This window comes from Brassica napus, chromosome C7 (genome assembly GCF_020379485.1).
Source record: "Brassica napus cultivar Da-Ae chromosome C7, Da-Ae, whole genome shotgun sequence".
Taxonomy (NCBI): domain Eukaryota; kingdom Viridiplantae; phylum Streptophyta; class Magnoliopsida; order Brassicales; family Brassicaceae; genus Brassica; species Brassica napus.
Window position 1 is genome coordinate 7360207 of NC_063450.1, and position 18756 is coordinate 7378962.

The 18756-nt window shown below is 42.1% G+C and overlaps 1 non-coding gene across 1 annotated transcript; it reads right to left on the bottom strand.

Moving 5' to 3' along the window:
- Nucleotides 1–13993: 13993 nt before the first annotated feature.
- LOC125590733 lies at nt 13994–14100 on the bottom strand. The gene has a single exon (XR_007326737.1). It is a non-coding gene; the product is annotated as a small nucleolar RNA R71 (small nucleolar RNA).
- Nucleotides 14101–18756: the final 4656 nt, after the last annotated feature.

Consider the following 18756-nt stretch of genomic DNA (forward strand, 5'->3'; position numbering starts at 1 on the left):
TCATTTAGACTTATGCCGTATAGCGTCGATATTTGTTTGAATGCATCAGTTCGGTTACGTTATCAAACTTTTATCATGCTGAATAGTCGTTTTTCTAGACCTGAACTCGGGAGGTCGGGCCATCATAACTCATCATCGATATGCTGGTTTGAGAATGTTATCGGTGAAACTCGACTAGATGAGCTACTTCTATTGGCTATAGAGATTTGATTTGGCTGAGGTCGGAATCAAATCTCATGTTTCATTTCTTGTTTCCTGGTCTAGCGAGATCAATTTCATCACGGTGTGATGGCTCGTTGGTTGCGGTACGGGACACTAAGTTGGATCCATTTTCGTGCTTACAAGCCTTAGATCGGGTTCCTATCAAGGATGTTTTTCGTTTCTCTTCCCCATAGTCGGCGCCAAAATGTAGATCCTAAAATCTACACTAAGTATTTGATAGTGATCGGGAGTTCAATATGGGGAAGAAATAACATGGGCAACGATATCCTCAGAACACAACGATATAATCAGGTCTGAGTCGTTGAAAATGTGGACTATATTCATAGGTCGAATATCATAGAAAAATCGGGAGAAAGAATGATCATGACTGAACTCGAGGTCGAGCTGCCTACGTACCCTCAACGAGGAATAAAGTCATAACGTAGTTCAATTTGTCATCATCTCGAAAAGAGATGTCGGGTTTGTCGATCTCGAGCATGAGATGGTTTCGTTGTCTCGATAAATACGTCGGGCTTCGTCGGCGTTCAGCATTATATCGATCTCGTCATATCGAGCTAGTCGTCGGTTTAGCTCTCTTGTGTGGAACGTTGTCTTCACGGGTCTCGAATCATCTATGAATAGACGATGGGCTCTTAGGAGTTCGGAACGCCTATATGCGATCTTGTAGGTCGAACGTCGTACGAAGAACTCTCGTCCTTCATCAATAATGGAAGCGCATTGTCGTGACGTACATGTTATGTCTCTACCGGTTACGTCTCTGTAACTCCTCTTCTTATTAACGTGTCTTTGGGAGAAAAGAAGGGCTTTGGCCTGATCAAATACATGGCCGTAATTGATGTGTCGTCTAAGTTATTTTCCTAGTTATAAGAATCTGATCTCCTCTGTTGAGCTCGTAAGCTCTTCTTTTGTTTTTAGCGGAAGAGGCCTCCCCCTCTAAGAGTAATGGCTTTGTCCTTTTATATGACTTTCAAGTTGTTGAACGTGCTCCACTATCCTTGCTTTGACTTCCTCTTACGTTTGTTACGAGCAGATATTTTAGGGGACTTATAACTAAACATCTTTGACTCAATATTTGATAAAATCCACACCGAGAATAGTGGGAGAGATTTAGTGACAAAATCTGGGTCCAACAGGCGTGGTGGATTGTTATCGATCGATGCTGTCAAGCGGTTGTCGATCGATGCGTGATGGTGCCTGTCGATCGATGGTGGTTGTCTGCTATCGATCGATTGGGGTTGGTGTTTGTCGATCGATGGAGGTCGAGTAGTGTCGGTCGCGTTCTGAATTCTGGCTATGTGTTGCTTCATCTCTTCCATGCAAGTAGTTATCCAACTGATACTATCATTTAATGGATAGTAGACACCATCAAGCTTCATCTGGAAAGCTTCTTTGTTCCTCTCGTGGTTACCATAGACTCCATAGAACATCTCATTGATCTCATTCTTTGTGTAGATCTCTGGTACCAACTTTGTCTGTGTGAATAAGCTAGCATGTTCAGGAAGGCATTTGTAGGCTAGCTCATCTCTTGAAGCTTTTTCTAGAAGTCTTCTGATATCCTTGTTGTGAACAGGAATGGTGTGTCCATCTAGATCTCTGGCAAATTACCGATCATCTCTGTAGACTCCATACTCATCTTTCTCTTCCCGGTATAATTTCCTGTTACCATAGGGATCATAAGCTCTTCTGCCGAGTTCTAGCTGTCTGAAATTGTTGGGACGTCAACGTCAATGGATGGATGAGTTGTATGGCGAGATCGTTGTTTGAAACAGTTTTCTATACCACCAGCTGTGCCATAGAACTCCTTTGTAGTCTTCTGTTCTGGAATGCTGCGTTGATGCATGAACAGATTGTCTGCTCCATTGGCTGTCTGAAGGATATCTGCGATATCTTCTCGAAATACGTGTAGTGTGCGGCCATCTATTGCTTTTGCGTAGCCATCAGGGTCCCTCGGTATTGGACGGTTGTCGATCGACTTGGTATTCTTGATGTCGATAGATTGTTGACGACGAGTGTCGATCGATTGTTGGTGACGAGTTTCGATTGATTGGCTGAAATGAGTTCTTTACCAAGCAGCTTCTGCTTGAATCTGATCTGTTTCATCGCGTCTTTGCATGTTGAGCAGCTCCTCGTCTGTGAAACTATCTTGTAGTTTATCTGCTTCTGGGGCGTAGGTTGCTGTTTCTACTGCAAAGCTTTCGTGGTGGTGTTCATCTGCCCAACTGCCAATCGAGTAGTCTCCTTCTCGAGCACGGTTGACATCAGTGTCGACCGATTTGTAGTAGGCAGTGTCGGTCGATGCTCGCTTTCGGCATCGTTGTTGAGGTTGAGTGTCGATCGATGGCCAGCTTGTCATGTCGATCGATGGTGCATTCCTTTTCCAAGAGGAATGATGTAAGAGTTTATCTTCCTCATCAAGGATGGCTCTGTACTCAGTGGCTCGTTCTTCCTCATAGTCTTTATCATACTCATCTGTATGCATATTTTGTTTGGTGTAAGCGTCAATAGTGGGGTTGTAGTAGTCGTTCTCCCACTCATCTGGACAAGTGTCGACCAATTTTTCTTCTACTGCGTTGATCGATTTAGGATGGCTTGTGTCGATCGATGTTGCTGGATGAGTGTCGATCGATTTCGAGTAGTCAGATTCGCACTCGGCTCCACAGTGGCAAGCTGCAATGATTCCTGGATCATTGATTCTTCAAGGGATCGTCTGTGGCTTCTGACTGGGATAGGGTCATAGTGGGCATTAGGATCGATAAGTGGTAGACACAACTGGTTGGTTTGCAAGTTGCACACTGCTCCCACTGTTGACAAGAAAGCTCTCCCAAGTAGTAGAGAAGAGTTCGAGTTTAACTTGATGTCCAAGACATGGAAATCAACTGGAACTAGGGCATTACCAATCTGCACCTCTAGGTCTCTCACAATTCCTCCTGAGTTCTTCTAGGAACAATCCACAAAAGTGAACAATTTCTGCGAAGGCTCCACTTGCATACCCAGATGGTCTGCCATAACCCTAGGTAGGATGCTGACTGATTCTCCTGTTTCGCACAAGGCACAAGGCATGTGGGAATTCAATACCCTTCACCGTGCATGGTATTGCAAATTGCCCAGGATCACTCTTCTTCTTCAATGTAATCCTCATCCTCATCTTTTCTCTAGCTTCACAGAACATTTTCCTGATGTCTTCTTCTTTCTCTCTGGTTTATCTGAAGAACATCCACAATTTGTGGGTGTAATAAGCATCCTCGAATGATTTATCTATAGGAATCCTGAAGACTCTCTTGCGGAAACTTTCCTTTTCCTTATCATTAGCCCCCCTCTTCAGATGTTTCGCCACTTTTTACTTTCTTCTCCTTAGGGTTCTTCCAGTAAAAACCCTATCCTCTTCCATAGGATCCTCTCCATCATCTGATGGTGTCCTGACAGGCTCAGGTGGGTGTTCTGAAGGTTTGGATTTGGGCCTGAAAGCGTTAAGTCGTGCAACATATATCTTCGGCATCTGCACTCGGTATGTAATAGGGGCTCGTCGATCGATAGGCGGTGATGGTTGTCGATCGATATTGGCCTCCGTGTGTCGATCGATGTTTCTGTTGGCATGTCGATCGATTCAGACATTATCAGGGCTGGACGGATGTGGATATTTTGCCGCGAACTCCTCGTGAGTTAGAATCTTCACGGCATTGCAAGACGCGGTTGACTCCGTAGGCGTTGTCGATCGATGTTCTGGAGTTCCTGTCGATCAATTTGTGTTGGTGTATATCGATCGATGTTCGGTGTCTGGCATCGATCGACACCAATGTGAACCGCTGAAACTCATCAAACTCTCTACCTCGAAATCACCTTCTTGCAGCTTCTCTTCCTTCACCACTTGCCAAAAGTCATCCTCAATGATGGCATTCACGTGGTTCTTCACCACATCATCCCCTACTCCTCTTGTTGTGGCTTCCTGCCTCCTAATAGCATCTCTTGTCTGCACAACCTGCATCTCCATCTTCTTCACATGAGTGCTCAAAGTCTCAAACTTTGTGTTCAGGTTGGTGTAGATAGAATCTATCTTCCCATTGAAGTCCACTGTCATTCGCTGCGGTACCTCAAGAACCCTATTGAGCATCTCTTCAATCTTGCTCTCTTGAGTAGGCGGCGGTGGCTTCTAGTAGTAGGAACTTTCAAAATTCATGTTGTTGTTGTAGTTGTTGTTGTAGGGTTTCTGGTACTGTGAATTTTGGTTGAAGTTACTCCTATTTCCATAGGAGTTTATGTTTCCATGCTGGTTTCCAGAACCTTGGAATCTAGCTCCACCAATGTAGTTCACTTCTTCTTCTTCTATTCTACCCTCTATAGCTTCTGCATCTTCAGCAAAGCTAACCTGCTTCCAGAGAAGCTTGTGAACACTGTCCAGTTTTGCGTTCACCTCATCCATCTGATCATTCCCAAGGATGGTGGCAGATCTTTTCCTCTCAAAATCAGTGTTCTTGGTGCTGTTGCTAGATGCTAGGTTTTCAATAACCTTGACTGCCTCTTCTGGATTCCTGGTGTTGAAGTTTCCATTGCTAGAAGCATCAAGAGCCATCTGGTACTGCACCTCGATGCCTCTGTAGAAAGTACTGAGCAGTTGTACTTCATTGAATCCATGGCGTGGACAGTCTCTCTGGTAAGACTTGAATCTGATCCAAGAGCCTCTGAATGATTCTGCAGGCTCCTGAGTGAATGTAGCAATCTTGCTCCTCAAGTCTTCAGCACGCGCTTCATCAAAGAAATTGCATAAGAATGCATTCTGGATGTCGCTCCAGGATTTAAGAGATCTTGATTGTAACTGCTTGAGCCAATGCAGAGCTTCTCCGGCAAGTGAGTACCTGAAGAGCTTGCATAACAGGTAGTCCTCAGAGACTCCCTCGACTCTAATAGCAGAAATCAGATCCTCGAACCTCTCCAGATGGTCCATAGGATGCTCGTGGGATAATCCATGGTAGGGTAGCTGTCCCACAAGTGTGTAGTACTGCGCTTTCAACTCAAAATCCCTCTCAATGGTGGGAGGAAGGATGGCTGATCTGTTGGTCTAGTATCGATCTGGACGGTTGTAATCAGCCAACGTTTTGGGTTGCGCAGCTTCATCTACAGGTAAGGTAGTACCTGTAGCAGTAGCATCAGGCTCAGGGATTGCAGCCCCCTGAGCATCTATCCTCTGACATGCTGCATTACGCAGATGACCCTCCTGGTCATGCAGGTCTCCATTGTTGTCCCGAACAAGTATCAAAGGCGCAACCATGTCTCGTGTCTCAGTATCGATCGATGTCCGAGAAGGAATGTCGATCGATATTGGGTGGATGATGTCGGTCGACGGAAGGTTTGTGTTGTCGGTCGACAGGGGTGAGCGAGAATCGGTCGACGGGATTAGTGTCTGGGTCGACGGTGGTTAAGAAAAATCGAGCGACTTAGAAGTGTTGTTGTCGGTCGATAAGGAGCGCGCTTCCTTGCGGATCGAGCGTTCCAAACTTGCAGGATCTGGTGAAAATAGCAGTTGATTTTCCTTGTTGCTTCTGATACTGCAGGGCATGTACCTGAAAATCCAAGAAAAAATTTTATGTCAAAAACTTAACAAAAATTAGAAAAATAGGCGATCAAAGCTCCCCGGCAACGGCGCCAAATTTGATACCACTCAAATTACCCTAAGGAGTGATTTATACTCTCTCAAATAAGAGGTCGAGTTGTAGTACTTAGGGATCGAATTCACAGGGAGCTAGGGAACCTAAGGATTCTAATATGATTTGTTAAGCAAGATGGTTTTAGAGTTTTTAAATGTAAATTGCAGTTTATATTGAACAAGTATTTGTTCAATAGCAGGTTTGGGGTTTTGGTGCTTAAAAAGGAAATAGCTAGACTTAGGGTTTTTATTCAGGAAAATTGGGATTATAATCCTACAGATGCCTAATGAGTTGCATGCATGATAATGTAAAGCTCAACTACTTTGATCAACTAGTCAATCAGCTCTCGCATGTATTGAATTGTCTATTAACTAGATCTATGATCTCAACTCTCGTTATATTGATCAATAGAAAGTGTCGATCGATAATCCTATTGGGATATCGATCAAAATACCTTTTGCACCGTCGATCGATTATTCAAGTGTGATATCGATCGACGCGCTCTAGTCAAGCTTTATGGCAGGTTGAATGAAGGCTTACTAAGCTCACTAGATCAGCTCTCGCCTTGCTCATAGCAAGAAACATAGTTTTATTAGAATGTTTTCAGGGTGAGAATAAAGCTCTCGCTTTTATCATTCAATCCAAGGGCATGTTCTAGGTAGCTAATCTAAACACATGCATTAATGAACAATCCTAAAGATGATTATCACAACTCAGAAATCTATAGTTGGAGATAATCCCTCCTAACCTATTTAAACCCTAAAATCTAACAATGGAACTACTCATACATGGCTAAGCAATTCATAACAGCAATTAAGTATAAAAACTTCATTAGAATAGTATATAGATATCAGTGGAGTTCCAATCACAAATTATAACTTTGGATCTTCTCTCCAATCTATCAAAATCCTAAAAACCTTTGCTGTGAAAATAGTAAAATAATGAAAGCACAAGGAAAGCACACTTTGCCTCTAACATGACGGCAAAGCTTATATAATTTGGGTAAAACTCGTCAGGGGTAATCTTGTAAAATGGTGAAGTCTTGGGCTTCAAGTCGGATGTGACCAAACAGGCTTTCTGCGCGCTTCGCTGTCGATCGATACCAAGTCATGCGTATCGATCGATTCTAACTCTCCAATATCGATCGATTGTCGATCTCGATGGTCATCTCGAGTGCTTGCTCCAAATATCTCCAAAATGCTCCAAAATCATTACTTATCTCCAAAACACTCTTGATCTTATAAATATAATAAATAGACTCTATAATATAATAATTATTAGTAAAAAAATCTATAAACTATGGATGAAAATTGGTCAAATCCATAGTCTATCAGAGGATATCTTTGACTGGCTATCTAAGTGCTTCAAAGCATCATGGTCAGTGAAAAGTATAAACTATTGGTGAAAAAGGTAGTGTCGCCAATGACGGATCGCTTGAACAATCAAATAAAACTCCACATCGTAAGTAGAATAACGAGCTCGAGATCCTGCGATTTTTCACTATAAAAAGCTATAGGACGTCCCTATTGGCTAAGAACAGCTCCAATGCCGGTCTTGCAAGCGTCACAATGGAGTTCAAAGACAGTAGAGAAATCGAGTAGGGCTAAGGTTGGAGCCGAAACCAAGTGGTTTTTAATGGCCATGAAGGCCTCTTCTGCCGCCGTGGTCCAAGAGAAACTCAAACCTTTCATACAGTCTGTCAAAGGTGCGGTAAGAGCACTGAAATTACGGACGAAGCGGCGATAAAACGAGGCAAGTCCGTGAAAGCTACGAAATTCTGTTATTGTCCGCGGTACCGGCCATGATTTAATGGCTTCTATTTTGCTCTGGTCAACTTTTAAGCCATCAGACGACACGATGTACCCCAAGAACAGGACTTGGGATGTACCGAAGACACATATTTTTCGCGCTGCAAAGAGTTTTTGCCTTCGTAACACCGAGAGTACGTCGTGTAGGTGTTGTAGGTGAGTGTCTAAATCGGCACTGAAGATCAAGATGTCATCAAAATAGACGACAACACACTTTCCAATGAAAGGTCGAAGAGCCTGATTCATAACCCTCATTGGAAAGACCGAATGGCATGACTAGCCATTCAAACAACCGTTCACGCTTCTTGAAAGCTGTTTTCCATTCATCACCGGGTCGAATTCGTATCTGATGATAGCCACTCTTGAGATCCAATTTAGAGAATATTGCAGCCTTGCCAATTTGATCAAGAAGGTCATCCAAACGTGGTATCAGGAAGCAGGAGCGTACTGTAATCTTGTTTATTGCTATGCTGTCGACACACATACGCCATGTCCCGTCTTTCTTGGGGATCAATAAAGCTGGTACTGCTTCTGGACTAAGACTCTCACGAATGTGACCTTTTGCCAAAATTTCTTCCACTTGGCGTCGAAGCTCGTAGTGTTCTTGCAGACTCATCCTGTAGTGAGGTCTGTTAGGAAGAGCGGCATTAGGAAGAAGGTCTATGTGGTGTTGAATATCTCGTAAAGGAGGAAGCTCTGTGGGAAGCTCTGATGGGAATACATCATCGAAAGAATCTAGAAGAGCAGTGAATGCTGGCGGAAGAGTATTAGGTTGGGGTGTAGGGACAGTATTGGCCACCAGTGCCAAGACGACATCAGTTTCGCGTAATTGAGCTTCGAATTCTGCCTTTGGTAAGGTAAGAAGCGTTGACTCTGTCTTAACTTGTTGTGTACTTGTTGTAGCCGTTGATTCGTCAGACGTATGTTGTTCTGGAAAAGGAAGCAATGTTATAGTGCGGCCTTTAAACTCAAAACTGTATGTATTCTGTTGTCCTCGATGTGTGACGTCCTTATCGAACTGCCATGGTCGTCCCAGGAGGAGGTGGCATGCGTCCATGGGCACAATGTCACAACAGACTGTATCGAGATAAGATCCTATGGAGAATGATAACACAACTTGTAGTGAGACTGTAATATCAATACCCTTGCTGAGCCATGCCAACTTGTACGGAACAGGATGAGCAGTGGTTTTCAGGTCCAACTTCTTAACTGCCATTGGTGAGATGACGTTGGTGCAACTTCCCGAATCAATAATGAGTTTGCAGATTTTCCCATTGATCGTACATGTTGATCAAAACAAATTCGTATGCAGCCAGGATTCCTCTGGTGCGCGAGGTAATATAAACTATGTTTCTTCCTCATTCTGTGACTTTGTCTCATCAGTATCATACTTTGGTTCTTCATCAAAATTAATGTCTTGATTGAAGAGACCACGGTGATTCTTGTTGGGACAAGCTGTTTGGATATGGCCGGTTTCACCACAAGTGAAACAACGGAGAGCACCGGTTCGAGCAGGACGAGACTGAGTAGTTAAATCTGTGTTCTGTACCGTCGCTGGTCGAGTTGCTGTTTGGCGAGTTTGGGATGCATCTGACGTAGGTGACGTGCTAGTATTTGGAGTAGTTGTCTGTGAGCGATTACTAACTGTGTTCCATGAAGACCGGTATTGAATCTCCATTGCTAATACGTGTTGATAAGCTTCAGATTCAGTAAGAGGGTTGAATTGTTGCAATGCGGTTTGTATTTGATAGCGTAGACCTCCGATGAAACGCGAAACAAGCTGATCCTCTGTTTCGGCGAGTGTTGTACGAGCCACCATGTGAAATAAATCTGTTGCATATTCCTCGACGGTTCTTGTTCCTTGGCGAAGAGACTGCAGTTTGTTGTATAGAGTTCTTTCGTAGTTATAAGGCAGGAAGGCGAGTCAATGCGTGGTTTACCTGATATGCGGCGTGATTCTTTAATTTGTTGCCACCAGGCCATAGCGCGGTTCTTAAAATGATAGGCGATCAACAAAACACATTGATCTTCGGGAATTCTTTTAAATTCTAGAATTTCTTCGATTGCACTTAGCCAATCCAAGAATTCTTCTGTGCTGAGGTTGCCGGAAAACTCTGGTATTTCTACCCGAAACCCAGACTCCCATCGTCTTTCTTCAGCGTGAGTTTCTCGTCGATTGTGTTGATGATCAGCTGGAGGGGCGACACGAGCTTGGTTACGGCGTACCTGATTGTTATCGTCGGAAAAAAGGTTTTCAGCCATGTCGTTATCGTAACCGTCTTCCTCTGGACTAAGATTAACGGGTTTAACTTGATGTTGTTGCTGTCGTTGCATGACGGTCGTTAGGGCTGTCTCAATAACATTAAGAAGGGTTTCGTGTAAACCCGTGGTGAATGTCTCTAGGGTATTACGAATCTCTTCCTGAAATTCTTCTTGTGTTAGTTTGCGAGGAGATATGGTTGATGACGGCGAGATATGGATAGTAAGTAGTTGTGCGGAAGTAACAAAAGATCGTCTGTCTTGATTGAGAAATCAAAACCGAGAGTCTCTGATACCAACTGGTGTAGCCGAGACTACGTATAGCGCAAGAAACCTATTGATTCTTAGAATTTCTAGGAAACATGCCTTTTTGAGATCGTTGAGAGACGAAGCTCTATCCGAGAATAAGGTTTAGAGTTTATAAAAGCTCTGAAATTATATTAATGCAAAGAAGTTGTGTCCTTACAAAGTCAAGGTATCAACTTATATATAAAACGAAAACACTAAAGCCATCGTGATAAAGGATTTATAACATATCCTTTATCGAATAAGAAAAGGAAATAGTCTAATAATAATAAGTAAACTTGCTAGAAAAGAAATAAGGAAATCCAAAGCTAAATCGTAATAGGATGTATGCTACATCAATAGTCTAGCGAACTAAGTCTTAGGGGTTTTTTCATGTCTCGGTATATTGTTCTATGACTGTTCAGGCAGATCTTGCAAACCGATATAAACTCTATGAAAATCGAGAAACGATCGCGATGCATATTCAGATCACTTCCTAAAGAAAGAAAGAACTAGAGACACGAACGTCGTCTTAAAACCGATTTGTTTCTAGCGATTTTCTTAAAACCGACATATTCCAAGTCGTCAATAACCAAATCACAGTCCAAGCGTCGTCTTTAAATCCACCCGGATTGTCGATCATTCCAATCCTCGGAAGAAGAAACGTACACAACCCTTCAAAGTATCGGTTCAACCGTTTTCTTTCGGTAAAAAAAAAAGAGAGAGGGAGTATATACATATACTATACTTGTATACTCCCATACTTCAAATTTTTTTTGCCTCCTCATCGAGAAAACGCTTTCGTCAAAGCTAACTCTCGCAGCAATAGGCAGAAAAATGTTTATGCAATACGATGCCACAATCTAAAATTTGTCTAAACGCCAGCAACATATCCAGACAATCATGAACATAATCTCAAAGACTATACAGCATTTCTTGTCGCAATCATGCGTATAGAAAATATGTACCAATATCAAACTAAAACTCGACTTTATAAAGTCAGTTTCATATAAAAATTTTACGAGAAATCTTCAAGCATCAAAGCATTTCTTTCAGTTTCCGTTGAACCAAGTGAGTCACGGAAAAGCATCAAAAACATTTGCGACGAAGAAAACTCGAGAATAAAAGTAGCAGCGAGCACATTAAAGGGAACACTTTCTTCCCGATCATTAGCTAGATCTACTGCTGGTTGACCAATTCGTTCCAGAAACGGATATGTCATGAGAATCCTCTCGAAAGTCTATGAAAAACGTTCTGCGACTAGATCATGGCGAAATAAACATCGGTAACACTCCATGAGTAACCCCAAGCAACTTTCACCAAAGATCGAAATCAAAGCAGAAACGTTTTTCCTAAAACCTGCAGAAACAGCGCTACTTTGACACGTGTATACATATAACTGATTTACAACCTTTGTAAAACCGGTTGCTCATTACTTACGCGAAAAATCCTTCGTACAATCAGATCAAGTAATACGAAGAATTTTTCAAAAGTAAACATAACAGATTTTACGAAGATGTATTTTTCGTATAGCAAATACAAACCTGTAAGATCTGACTTTGGATGATCAATCTAAACTATATCTCTTCGCATTACTATCTAATAGATCTCATTTTTTAGCCATGCGGTTCGCTGGCTTCTACCTTTTGTTACCTTCGCTCACATTCGAGTAGGCATTCATCCCGCAACCGACTCCGCACTGGTTATGTATCAAACCTCTTAGGCTTCGTCTTCCTCAGACGAAAACGAATCAATTTTCATAAGACTATAGGTAACATTATACGAAACATTCATCGTATAACTGAAACCTAAAAGCGGAGAATCGTTTTCTATGACTATCGGCCATCTTAACACGGATAACCCCGACAAACTTGGCCTATCAGTCTCGACAAGCGCTCTCTGGCCCTCAGTTAATTACGCCCTCCAGTAAAAGTCTGAACTAGAATTCAGCATCCCCTTTAAGGAAAATCGTAAACTAACATGACCTTCATGTTAACACGAAAGTACCATGGTCTAATCCTTGACCTACAACGTCCTTGGCTATCTGAGTGAACACATTCTTCACAAGCCAAAGCATTTGAGCAACCATTGCTCTATCACTTAACGGCTAAACGACAGTCGCTCCAACCCGATTCGATATTTATCCTAAGTCAAATTTTAATGTTTTCAAGGGTTTTTAGACTTTTTAATGGAGACCATTAGGTTTTCCAAGGACATATAAATACTCTTGTAATCCCAAAGTTGGGATCTTATCTTGTTTTCTCTATCTAATCACAAAGAACTTTTAGGTGAAAGATCTTATCTTGATCATTTTCTCTTGTGATTGTTTGATTATTGGGATCGCTAATCATGATTAGCACCAAATCATCATTGATTCTTGGGCTCATCATGAAGAGTAGTGAGTAGTCATCTTTGGATTCATGGGTTAGGGAGATTAAGGGTGATTAAGCTAGATCTAAGGTGTTTTAGTATAGATCCATCTTGTTCCTTGCTAGTACAGTGCTTTTAATGCAACTCTAGAGTTGACCTCTCTAAAGTTGAGCTCTAGGCATTTCATGCCTGAAAGGTGTTTGATGAAATGCCTGAACCAACTCTCCTAAGCTTTTAACATTATTTACCAAAAAGATTTGTTGTTAAAGGTGTTAAGATGACTAGTAGACTTGAGATTAATGATTACTTAGATAACATTCAACCAAAGAGATTTGATGCTTTAGTTATCTTAGTAAATGAACATTCATCTAGAGATAGAGTTTGTTTAGGATGTTGTCTAGGTCTAAGGTAGATATATTGGTTGAAAGTTAACATCTTTAGATTGAAACTTGATCACACAAGGTCAATTTCTTTAGCCCATGAGTTCTCTTATCTTATAAGAAAGAAAGCTTTGTCCTTTATTGCATTTTAGTATCATTCTAGTTCAAAAATCATCTCACCAATTGATAGCACTTAGATTAAGCATGGTCTTGCATTCCCTTTGCTTTAGAGTCACTTAGAACTGGTTTGACATACTTTATTCTACAACATTTGATTAGGAGCCTTGAAACTCCTATCATCAAATCGGCACCGTTGCCAAATTCTAAGTTGATTGTGACATTGGGATTTAGTCATTTGCTTGAGACTAAGTAAATTTTTGTTTAATTGTGTTATTGCTTTTCTTTCTTTTTTCTCCCTTTGGATTTCAGGTGTATGAACACAAGGAGCAGAGGTCCAACAAACCTAGTTCCAAGAGTTGATGACATTAGAGCACTTGAGAGGGAGATTGCAAGACAGAGAAGAGAAGTAGAGCAACAAGCTCATTTGCAAAGGTTGGGGTTTGATATGGAGAATCTGCCTCAAGCTGGTGATGCCCAAGGAGGCATTGATCCAAGAGCTGATCACCTTCGACCACAGCGCCAGCCACAACATCCACCGCGACAAGCTCGCGCCATTGGAGCCTATGATCAACCTCACATTAATGGTCATAGGTTAGGAATCAGAGCACCACCAGTGGAGAACAACAACTTCGAGATCAAGTCAGGGCTGCTCAACACCATACAGAACAACAAGTATCATGGTCTTGCTGCTGAAGACCCTTTTGATCACTTGTATAAGTTTGATAAGTATTGTGGCTTGTCTAAGACAAATGGTGTCTCTGAAGATGCCTTCAAGTTGAAGCTGTTCCCTTTATCTTTGGGAGACAAGGCACACCAATGGGAGAAGACTCTTCCAAGTGACACTGTCACCACTTGGGAAGAGTGTAAGAGAGCCTTCCTAGACAAGTTCTTCTCTACTTCAAGGACAGCTAAGATCAGGAACAAAATCTCTGGGTTTCAACAGAAAGGTCTAGAGAGTTTCAGTGAAGCATGAGAGAGGTTCAAGGGCTATTGGTCTCAATGCCCTCATCATGGTTTCAGCAAGGAGAGTTTGCTTAGCACCTTCTACAGAGGAGCTCTACCACAGTGCAGAAACAGGCTTGACACTGCTAGCAATGGTTTCTTCTTGGGGAGAACCGAGGAAGAGGCAGAGGAACTAGTAGAGAATATGGCTAAGAGTGATTCGGTCTACAGTGAGGAGCATGATAGAATCAACAGAAGTGATGATCAACAGACAAAGAAAGAGATCAAGTCCTTGCAAGAGAAGATGGACTTGCTTCTTTCCAACCAAGCTAAGCAAGAGCAGATGAACTTTGTGGGTGGTCCTAATCAAGAGGTTCCTCCCAAGATCAATGAGGTTGATGGTTTGGAAGGCCAAGAAGAGTTGTGCTTCATCAACAACAATGGTTCTTGGTACAGGAAGGAGCCTAACTTTCAGTACAACAACTACCAACAAAGGTCCTACTCTAACAACCAGCAAAGAGGATACCAACAAAAGCAAAACACTCAGAAAGGGAGCTATCAACCTAGACAAAACAACCCTCCTGGTTTCAACAATAACAACAATCAGTCTACTCAGGCTCAAGGAAGTTCTTCCCAAGCTCCAGCTTCAGATACAAGTGTGGATGCAATGTTCAAGAAACTCTTGGATTTTCAGGCAAAGAATGAGAAGACAATAGGGTATGTGTTCAAGAACATTCACTCCAAGATTGATGGAAGCTACAATGAGCTCAACAATAAGATCAGACATTTGGAGAACCAGTTTGCTTCAATGAATTCTCAACCAAGTCGCCAACAAGGGGCACTACCTGGAAAGCCAGAGCAAAATCCCAAGGAAACAATGAAAGCAATCACCCTACGGAGTGGTAAACAGTTATCTCCAAGAATTCTCACCAAGGATGGTGAAAAACAAGGTGGAGAGGTAGCTATCAACATTGATGATGAAGTGGTGATTGTAGATGAGAAGGTTTATGAAGAAATTCTAGAAAAGATCGTTGAAGCTAAGGGTAAAGGAAAGGTTGGAGAAGAGAAAAAGACAGTGAAACATGGTGAAACTGCTACTCCAACAAAGGACTCCTCTTTTGTTCCTCCTCCCTATGAGCCAAAGCTACCATTCCCTGGAAGATTCAAAAGACAGCTATTGGAGAAATACAAGGCACTCTTTGAGAAACAAATGAGTGAAGTTCATGTTACAATGCCCATCATTGATGCTTTTATGTTGGTTCCTCAATATAGCAAATTCTTGAAAGATGTTGTAGCTGCAAAGAAGAAAGAGATGGAGGGCATGATGATCCTTACCCACGAGTGCAGTGCCATTATCCAGAGGTTAGATGTTCCAAGGAAGCTAGTGGATCCAGGATGTTTCACCTTACCTTGTGCTCTAGGACCCATGGTATTTGAAAGGTGTCTTTGCGATCTTGGGGCTAGTGTCAGCTTGATGCCTTTGTCTATTGCAAAGAAGCTTGGATTTACTCAATACAAGAAGTGTAAACTCTCTTTGGTGTTGGCTGATAGATCAGTGAAGATTCCTGTTGGTATTTTAGAAGACATTCCCCTGATGGTTGGTAACTTTGAGATCCCTACTGATTTTGTTGTGTTGGAGATGGGGGAGGAAGCCCAAGACCCTTTGATCCTTGGAAGACCATTCTTAGCCACAGCAGGAGCTATTGTGAATGTTAGACAAGGAAAGATTGATCTTCATCTTGGACAAGGGAACAGTCTCCACTTTGACATCAATGAAGTGATGAAGAAGCCAACCATCCAGAACCATGTTTTCTACATTGATGAAATGGATGCTCTAGCTGATGAGCTTCTAGAAGAGTTGGCACTTGAAGACTCTCTACACCATGCTTTAACAATTGAGAGAGAAGTCCAAGTGATTGAGAAAAAAGAAAGTGATGCATATGTGAAAATACTGGATTCTCACAAGGGGATTAGTGGTGAAGGTCAGAATGAGGAGCTTACATATGAGGCTCACCATGCTTCCTCGGCCACTCAACAAGAGAACCTCCAAGAGGATGATTGGAGTGAACTCAAGGCACCAAAAGTGGAGCTTAAACCTCTTCCCCATGGTGTAAGGTACGCTTTCCTTGGCCCTAATGAAACTTACCCTGTCATAGTGAGTAGTGAGCTTAGTGAAGATGAATTGTCTAAACTTTTGATTGAACTTAAAAAGTATAGAAAGGCAATAGGCTAATCACTAGATGATATTAAAGGGATATCACCTTCTTTATGCATGCATAGGATACATCTAGAAGATGAATCTATGACTTCTATAGAACATCAAAGAAGGTTGAATCCCAACTTGAAAAATGTTGTTAAGAAAGAGATTCTGAAACTCTTAGATGCAGGAGTAATATATCCTATTTCAGATAGCAAATGGGTGTCTCATGTGCATGTTGTCCCAAAGAAGGGAGGAATTATTGTGGTCAAAAATGATAAGGATGAACTAATACCAACAAGAACAATAACAGGACATGGGATGTGCATAGATTATCTAAAACTTAACTCAACATCTAGAAAAGATCATTTTCCATTGCCATTCATTGATCAAATGCTAGAGAGACTTGCAAATCATCCATATTATTGTTTTCTTGATGGGTATTCATGGTTCTTCCAAATCCCCATACATCCAAATGATCAAGAGAAAACGACTTTCACATGCCCTTATGGTAACTTTGCTTATCGAAGGATGCCATTTGGGCTATGTAATGCTCCAGCCACTTTCCAAGGATGCATGATGTTTATTTTCTCTGATCTTATAGAGGATGTTGTGGAGGTATTTATGGATGATTTCTCTGTCTACGGATCTTCGTTTTCTGCTTGTTTGTCCAATCTTAGCAGGGTCCTCAAGAGATGTGAAGAGACAAACCTTGTGCTGAATTGGGAGAAATGTCACTTCATGGTTAAGGAAGGGATTGTGCTTGGACACAAGATTTCAGAAAGGGGGATTGAGGTAGACAAGGCCAAGATCGAAGTGATGATTGGATTATCTCCACCAAAGACGGTTAAGGACATTAGAAGCTTCCTTGGTCATGCTGGATTCTATAGAAGATTCATCCAAGACTTCTCAATGATAGCAAGGCCAATGACTAAGCTTTTATGCAAAGAAGCTGCATTCAACTTTGATTGGGAATGTCTGGAAGCATTCAAGAAGTTGAAAGACAAGCTGGTTAGTGCCCCCATTGTGCAGCCACCAGATTGGGATCTCCCCTTTGAGATCATGTGTGATGCTAGTGACTATGTTGTGGGAGCTGTTCTTGGTCAAAAGAAGGACAAGAAGACTCATGTGATCTACTATGCGAGTAAAACTCTTGATGAAGCCCAAATGAATTATGCTACAACTGAGAAGGAGCTGCTAGCCATTGTCTACGCCTTTGAGAAGTTCAGAAGCTACTTGGTTGGGTCAAAAGTCGTAGTCTACACTGATCATGCTGCGTTGAGACATCTCATGGCCAAGAAGGATGCTAAGCCAAGACTGTTGAGGTGGATCTTGCTGCTACAAGAGTTTGACCTTGAGATCAGAGACAAGCCAGGAGTCGAGAATGGTGTAGCTGATCCCTTGTCTAGACTGAAGATTGATAGTGGGATCCCTATTGATGAAGGGCTTCCAGAAGAACAGATCATGGCAATTGGAGCAATGGTAGCGGTTTGTGAAACTGGAAAGAAGCTTGAAGAGGTGAAGGCAACTGTAGAGAAAGGTCCTTGGTATGCTGATCTGGTGAACTACTTAGCTTTTGGAAGAGAGCCAATGGGTCTTGACGGATATGCCAAGAAGAAGTTCTACAAAGATGTGAAGAGATACTATTGGGATGAGCCTTACCTCTACATCCTTTGTAGAGATCAACTCTATAGAAGAGTAGTAGCTGAAGAAGAAGTCGAAGGGATTCTCACACACTGTCATGGATCATCTTATGGAGGTCATTTCGCTACTTTCAAGACTGTCTCAAAGGTGTTACAAGCTGGGTTTTGGTGGCCTCATATGTTCAAGGACACTCAAGACTTTGTCTCTAAGTGTGATTCATGCCAAAGAAGAGGGAACATCACCAAAAGGAACGAGATGCCTCAAAACCCAATTCTAGAAGTGGAGGTGTTTGATGTGTGGGGTATTGATTTCATGGGACTATTCCCATCATCTTTTGGCAACAAATACATTCTTGTAGCTGTTGACTATGTCTCCAAGTGGGTAGAAGCTGTAGCAAGTCCTACTAATGATGCTAGAGTGGTGATCAAGATGTTCAAAAGCACCATCTTTCCAAGGTTTGGAGTTCCAAGAGTTGTCATCAGTGATGGGGGCTCCCACTTCATCAACAAACTGTTTGAAAGTCTTCTCAAGAAGAATGGTGTGAAGCATAAGGTTGCAACTCCCTACCATCCTCTGACAAGTGGTCAAGTTGAGATCTCCAACAGAGAAATTAATTCTATTTTGGAGAAAACTGTGGGGACTACAAGGAAAGACTGGTCTATCAAGCTAGATGGTGCACTTTGGGCTTATAGGACAGCTTACAAAACCCCTTTAGGAACCACACCTTTCAACCTTGTGTATGGAAAGGCTTGTCATCTACCAGTTGAGCTTGAATACAAGGCATTATGGGCTGTTAAGTTACTGAACTTTGACATCAAGAGTGCCAAGGAGAAGAGATTTCTCCAACTCAATGAGCTTGATGAGATTAGACTGGATGCTTTTGAGAACTC